The following is a 7981-nucleotide window of genomic DNA, read 5'->3' as shown; positions in this document are numbered from 1 at the left end:
ACATGTCACTCTTGATTCATCGCAATCCCGGTACATCGCCGGAGGCATTCACATAGAGTCATATTTTGTTCTAAGTATCGAGTTGTAATTCTTGAGCTGTAAGAAAATAAAAGTGTGATGATCATCATTAGAGCATTGTCCCATGTGAGGAAAGGATGATGGAGACTATGATTCCCCCACATGTCGGGATGAGACTCCGGACGAAAAAAAATAAAGAGAAAGAAAAGAGGCCAAAAGAAAAAAAAAGAGAAAGAGGGCCCAAAAAATGAGAGAAAAAGAGAGAAGGGACAATGTTATTATCCTTTTTCCACACTTGTGCTTCAAAGTAGCACCATGATCTTCATGATAGAGAGTCTCTTATTTTGTCACTTTCATATACTAGTGGGAATTTTTCATTATAGAACTTGGCTTGTATATTCCAATGATGGGCTTCCTCAAATGCCCTAGGTCTTCGTGAGCAAGCAAGTTGGATACACACCCACTTAGTTTCATTGATGAGCTTTCATATACTTATAGCTCTAGTGCATCCGTTGCATGGCAATCCCTACTCCTTGCATTGATATCAATCGGTGGGCATCTCCATAGCCCATTGATTATCCGCGTCAATGTGAGACTTTCTCCTTTTTTGTCTTCTCACACAACCTCAATCATCATATTCTATTCCACCCATAGTGCTATGTCCATGGCTCGCACTCATATATTGCGTGAAAGTTGAAAGAGTTTGAAAAGGCTAAGTATGAAACAATTGATTGGCTTGTCATCGGGGTTGTGCATGATGAGAGCATTTTGTGTGACGAAAATGAAGCATGACGAAACTATATGACTTTGTAGGGATAAGTTTTCTTTGGCTATGGTATTTTGATAAGACATAATTGCTTGATTAGCATACTTGGAGTATTACTATTTTTATGTCAACAATAAACTTTTATCTTGAATCTTTCGGATCTGAACATTCATGCCACAATAGAGAAAAAATACATTGAAGAATATTCTAGGAAGCATTCCACATCAAAAATTCTGTTTTTATCATTTACCTACTCGAGGACGAGCAGGAATTAAGCTTGGCGATGCTGATACGTCTCCAACGTATCTATAATTTTTGATTGTTAAATGCTATTATATTATCTGTTTTAGATGTTAATGGGCTTTATTTTACACTTTTATATTATTTTTAGGACTAACCTATTAACCGGAGGCCCAGCCCAAATTGCTGTTTTTTTGCCTATTTCAGTGTTTCGTAGAAAAGGAATATCAAACGGAATGAAACCTTCGGGGACGTGATTTTTGGAACAAACATGATCTAGGAGACTTGGAGTGGACGTCAAGCAATCAACGAGGCGGCCACGAGGCAGGGGGCGCGCCCACCCCCCTGGGCGCGGCCTCCACCCTCGTGGGCCCCTGGTTGCTCCACCGACCTACTTCTTCCTCCTATATATATCCATATACCCCGCAGGCATCCAGGAGCACCACGAAACCTATTTCCACTGCCGCAACCTTATGTACCCAAGAGATCCCATCTTGAGACCTTTTCCGGAGCTCTGCCGGAGGGGGCATTGATCACGAAGGGCCTCTACATCAACTCCATGGCCCCTCCGATGATGTGTGAGTAGTTTACCTCAGACCTATGGGACCATAGATAGTAGCTAGATGGCATCTTCTATCTCTTTGGATCTCAATACAAAGTTCTCCTCGATTCTCTTGGAGATCTATTCGATGTAATCTTCTTTTGCGGTGTGTTTGTCGAGATCCGATGAATTGTGGGTTTATGATCCAGATTATCTATGAACAATAGTTGAATCTTCTCTGAATTCTTTTATGCATGATTGGTTTATATTTGCAAGTCTCTTCGAATTATCAGTTTGGTTTGGCCTACTAGATTGATCTTTCTTTCAATGGGAGAAGTGCTTAGCTTTGGGTTCAATCTTGCGGTGCTCGATCTCAGTGACAGAAAGGGAAATGACACGTATTGTATTGTTGCCATCGAGGATAAAAAGATGGGGTTTACATCATATTGCATGAGTTTATCCCTCTACATCATGTCATCTTGCTTAAGGCGTTACTCTGTTCTTATGAACTTAATACTCTAGATGCATGCTGGATATAGCGGTCGATGTGTGGAGTAATAGTAGTAGATGCATAATCGTTTCGGTCTACTTGTCTCAGACGTGATGCCTATATACATGATCATGCCTAGATATTCTCATAATTATTCGCTTTTCTATCAATTGCTCGATAGTAATTTGTTCACCCACCATAATACTTACGCTATCTCGAGAGAAGTCACTAGTGAAACCTATGGCTCCCGGGCCTATTTTCCATCATACAAGTTTCCAATCTATTTTATTTTGCAATATTTACTTTCAATCTATATAATAAAAATACCAAAAATATTTATCTTATTATTATCATCTCTATCAGATCTCACTCTTGCAAGTGGCCGTAAGGGATTCACAACCCCTTTATCGCGTAGGTTTCGAGGTTCTTATTTGTTGGTGTAGGTACGAGGTGACTCACGCATGGTCTCCTACTGGATTGATACCTTGGTTCTCAAAAACTGAGGGAAATACTTACGCTGCTTTTGTGACGCCCGGATAATCAAGCTACAGTAACCCTCTTCTAATAATGCCATGTCATCGCTGTTACTGTTGCTAATCTCACTTTGATTCAAACCGGTTCAAATTCAAACTTAAAGTAAAGTCAAAAATAAAAGTTTTCATATGTTAAAACAAAAATGTTCTAATTGTTCTATAATCCCCCCTGATCATTTTCATGTTGTAATCGTCATCATTTGCCTCACCATTTGATCCAAAAAAATTATTAAGTGAGCCAAAAACAACAAAAATAATCTTTTGGAAATAAACAAATGGTTATATATTTCCAAATGCCCCCAAACTTTTTGTGTCAGCCCAAAATATAAATTGGTATTTATGAGACAAAAATTACCATTTACAAAAATCATTTGGTGGGTTTACTTAAGAAAAAATAAGAGAAACAGTAAAAAGAAAATAAGTAAAAGGAAAATGCAACAAAAAAATAAAAGAGACAGAAAGGCCTCCCCTGACCCCGGGCCTTGGCCCATCTCACCGAGCCAGCCCGACCTAACTTCCCCCTCGGTCGCCTTCCACCTCGCTACAGGGGAAGCCAACCGAGGCGCGCCCGCTGTCCTCGCCGAACCCGCTCGCCGCCCCCGCGTCGCTGCCGCGCTGAGAGGATAAGGCAGAGTCCCCTCGGCTTCGTCAGATCCCCTTCCCCCACCAGATATTTTCCCCACTCCTGCGCCCCTCCCTCTCTTCCCCCAGATCCACAGCAACTGTGGCCGTGAACGCCGGCGCCCACGCGCCTCACCGTGCTCTACGAGCATGTCCTCTAGGTGCGGCGCCGTCCTCTGCTTCGACTCCGGCCACTGGAACCAGTCGGGAGCGACCGCGTCCTCGGGAACGACCTCGACCACGCCTTCCTCGCCGGAGCTGCGCTGAGCCGCTCCGTCACCCTCATGCACTACTAAACTCTCACAGGCCTTCTTGAGCCGCCCGGTGAGCGCACCATCCAGCCCCTCTCCCCTCTTGCCTCCTCGTAAGACGTAGCCCACCTCGTCGTCGCTCCTGGCCCTGGCCGTAGTCGCCGCGGCCGCGCCCATCGACGCGCTCGCCCACAACCCCCCTACTACGCCTGGGCCCCGTCGTGGCAGCTCCGGCCGCGCGCCCGGCCCATCTACCACGCCCGCTTTACTCTGCAGATGCTTGCTGCCTGTGCCTGCTGTTGTGCTGGTGCAGCTGCTGCTTTGCTGTTGCCGTCATCAGGCCCTGCAGCCGCTCATGACGCCGCGTTCGCGTCTCATTCCGCCTCGCCTCCGGCTGCTGCCCTTGCGTGCCCGGCGGCGGCCGCGCGCCCGCACGCGCGCTACTGCGCTTGGCCGCGCCCGCGCCACGGCTCTGCCCAGCCACCACTCCTCTACGAGTACTACTACCCGCTATTGTGGATGTAGTTAGCTTTGCTAAATCTACAATGAGTAACCCCCTGGGCAGCACCTAAACAGCGATTAAACAACTGTTAAGAAGGCTAAAAATAATATGAGTACAAAGTATACTTGACAAACCCTTTCGATTCATGGATTAAATCCTATGAAAATCATAAAATGCTATCTTTTGTTAGCAGAAAACAGGGCTATGTGTGGGTGAGTGTGTGTTCTGCATAGTGTGTGTGCGTACAGTTGGCCATGGCCGTGTGCTCCTGTGTGTGTATGTGTGCATCATGCGTGTGGCCGGTTGGGCTATGCCCATTAGTGGCCGACCCTAGCTTAGATTAGTACTATTAGGTTTAATTAGTGTTAAGTTAGTCTAGTAGTAGATGACATGTAGGCCCTTTTAAATAAGTTAGATTTGTTTAATTGTTTAGATAAATAGTCTATGACATGTGGGCCACACCTGCCCTTTGACTAGTCAAAATTAACTTAGTCAATTCGGTTTAAGTTAAATATAATAATTCCAAGAATTCAATTAAACTTTGAAAAATCATTATAAAATAAACCTCAGTTCGGATGAAAAACTTTGTACATGAAAGTTGCTCAGAACGACGAGACGAACCCGGATACGCAGCCCGTTCGTCCGCCACGCAACCCTAGCATAGCAAGCATGCAACTTTCCCCCTCCGATTCATCTGTCTGAAAACCCGAAACGCCGGGGATATTTTCCCGGATGTTTTCCCCCTTCACCGGTATCACCTCGTACTGCGTTAGGTCACCCCTAGCACCGCGCATTGCCATGTTATGCTTTGTGTTGCTTTGTTTGCTCTGTTATTTATTGTGTTCCCCCTCCGTTACTCCTTTCCGGTAGACTCCGAGACCGCTACCGATGTCCGTGTGTTCGACTACATCGAAGATGACCCCTCCTTCTTGCCAGAGCAACCAGGCAAGCAAACCCCCCTTGAGCATTCCGATATCGCCCATTTCTTTCCCTCTCATGCTTGCATTAGAACTTCTACTGCTTTCTGTATGATCCTACTCTGATGCATAGCCTGTTGTTGTTACCTGCTTTCATACCTTACCTGCTTATCCTAAACTGCTTAGTATAGGTTGGTTAGTGATCCATCAGTGACCCCCCCCCCCCGCCTTGTCCTAGTTGCCTCGCTTTATGTTCGATGACTCGATCAACGTGATCGACGTCCAGGCCCCGACACCGCACATCACCCCCTAGTTGTACGACACTACAGAGTTACAATCGAGTGCCGAGGGTGAACCTCATACATCACTCCTGATGAGATCTCTGTAGTATAGCCATACGGTCGAGGTCATAGAGGGTGATTTCCTCCTTAACCACTTCTGTTACCGCTCTGTCGTGCAACCCCTCAAGTGTGAACCTCGAGGGTGGATCCTCTTATGTTCACCTTGATGATAACATCAAGTGGGATTCACCGGGGGTGATTCCTTGGGTTTCCCCCTTGGTGTTAGACACACAGTTACTATGGTTACTATGACTTTACACTGAGCCATGTTACTAAAGACGGGTCGACCCTGAGGGGTACCCGCGCGAGCTTAATTGCGAGTGATGTGGAGTCGGGTTGACCTGGGAGGTGCTCGCGAGATACTTACAAGGCGTGGCCGGGCATTCTTAGCCCTTGCCGCAAGTACTCGAGACGGGGCGACGAGGTCACATCGATCGTGAGTCTCTGCTCGTTACCGCGCGTTCCTAATCCACTACGATTTGGATATTTGATCCGAGGGGCCTCTGGCCTGATAGCACTAACCATCACGTGGGCATAGTATGGGCGTTTTGTGTCATATACATCAGCCGAAGCTTAATAGACATCAGCGACTGAGCGCCGGGCGCCGGGTTGGACTAGAAAGCACCTACCTTGTTGAAGGAGGTAGCTAGGTCTGCTCACCGGCCGCCCACGCAACGTGCAAGAGTTCCCGGGGAGATGGCCCATGACCCCTGGGGGCATAGGTTTAGTCCGGCGTGCTGGCCTCTCTATTAAGCCTAGGTCGGGTTGCGGCGTATTGTTTGGACGAGGCCGGGCATGACCTAGGAAAGTGTGTCCAGCCGGAGGTAATCGAGCATGGTGTGTAAGTTGGTGCACCCCTGCAGGGAAGAAAACATCTATCGATAGCCTGTCCTACGGTAACGGACACTTGGAGTTGTATCCCGGTCAATACAACTAGAACTGGATACTTGTGATGAGAACTGGATGGTGATGAGAATTGGATTGTGATGACACTTGGATAGTATGGCTCTGGGATTGCTTTCTCGCAGGGAGTCGAGAAAGGATCTCTGGCCGAGGTTGATAACACTTCTACTACTTTACTTTATGCTACTCTACTCCTTCCTGTTGCTGCAAGATGGTGGTTTTCCAGAAGATGCTAGTCTTCGATAGGCTAGGCTTTCCCCTTCCCTTCTGGCATTCTGCAGTTTAGTCCACAGACACAACCCATTCTTTTGATACAGATGCATACTTAGTTTAGATCTGATGTAAGTCTTGCGAGTACTTTGGATGAGTACTCACGGTTGCTTTGCTACTTCTTTTCCCCCATACCCGATTGTTGCGACCAGATGACGGAGCCTAGGAGTGAGACGACGCCACTGATGACTACTACTACCCGAAGGATGCCTACTACTACGTGACGGCCGCTGACGACTTGGAGTAGTTAGGAGGCCCCCAGGCAGGAGGCCTTGCCTTTTCGATCATTGTTGTTTTTGTGCTAGCCTTCTTAAGGCATTCTTGTTTAACTCATGTCTATACTCAGATATTTGTTGCTTCCGCTGACTCTTGTGTTTTCGAGCTTATGTATTCGAGCCCTCGAGGTCCCTGACTTGTAATATAAAGCTTGTATTATTTTAATTTGTGTCTAGAGTTGTGTTGTGATATCTTCCCGTGAGTCCTTGATCTTGATCGTACACATTTGCGTGTATGATTAGTGTACGATTGAATCGAGGGCGTCACAAGTTGGTATTAGAGCCGACTGCCTGTAGGTAGCCCTCTTTCCAACTCCTTGGTCGAAGTTGAGTCTAGTCACTAAAAACTTTTACTAACATGGCTGTGTGGCTTACGGGCCCACGTCGCCATTGGGTGGTGTTAGGATCTTTTATTACTCGTCTTTACTCTGGGACTCTGATCTCTCTTCTATTCGGGTTAAATGATTTTATTAACTCTAACATTAGGTTCTCGTAACCATTTTCTCCCGGAGAGCCCGACATTACCGATGATCACTTGCTTCGCCAGAAGATTCTGCAGGTACTCCTTGATGTTTCTCGAGACCCTGTGCCAACTACCTTGCAGTTCCTGACCACCGATAATCCCCCTGAATAACATCCTTGCCGCTTGTACCTTCTTCCCTAGTTTCTTCTGTTATTACAAGATACCACCAGTACTCTCCGTTGTTCCGAGAATCCTTTGTGCCTTCTGCTTTGCAGCTTCTTTTTGCACTGCGGATAATTCACTTAACCGGGGTCCGTTCATCTCTAGTTGTTCATACGTGTTGCAAAATACTTGGAAATACTATCTGATATTCCAAAAATCCTCTGCAGCCTATTGCTCTTAATGCTCCTTGCCTGCTTGCATTAGGATTAATTCCATATGTCTAGCAATATTCTTTAAAATTCTTTGTGATTGCCATTCTGTTCTAATGGATTCAACGTGTGAGCGAATACTCGCAATCATCAATTAATCCTTGGAAATTTTCTTTCCGGCTCTGACATCGCTCCGGATATGAGTTGGTTCTTGCCCAATCAAGAATTTATCGGGTGCCTCTAAGTCTATTCAACTTACTTATCTTTTGAGCAGAGCCTCTGCTTCTGATCCCCCCGATATAGGAATCATAATTCCTTTGTATTTAAACTTTGAAATTATTCAGATGTCCCTATAATCTGATGCATTTGCATTATTTCTTCTTCTGGTTGAACATCGACACTCACATCGGATTCCTCGAGATCCGCCAAATCCTTTGTTGGATTTTATCTGACAACGTTCCTCATATTCAATCACTTTG

General features: G+C 46.0%; 1 long non-coding RNA gene across 1 annotated transcript; it reads left to right on the top strand.

Moving 5' to 3' along the window:
- Positions 1-3146: 3146 nt before the first annotated feature.
- On the top strand, positions 3147-6834 carry LOC147968002 (uncharacterized). The gene is made up of 2 exons (XR_015603977.1): positions 3147-3533; positions 6546-6834. It is a non-coding gene; the product is annotated as an uncharacterized LOC147968002 (long non-coding RNA).
- The last annotated feature ends 1147 nt before the right edge of the window (positions 6835-7981 follow it).

Source organism: Triticum urartu, chromosome 5A (genome assembly GCF_056163025.1).
Source record: "Triticum urartu cultivar PI428250 chromosome 5A, HENAU_Tu73, whole genome shotgun sequence".
Lineage (NCBI taxonomy): Eukaryota > Viridiplantae > Streptophyta > Magnoliopsida > Poales > Poaceae > Triticum > Triticum urartu.
The sequence above is the reverse complement of the archived record's forward strand: the minus strand, read 5'-3'. Positions and strand labels throughout refer to the sequence as shown.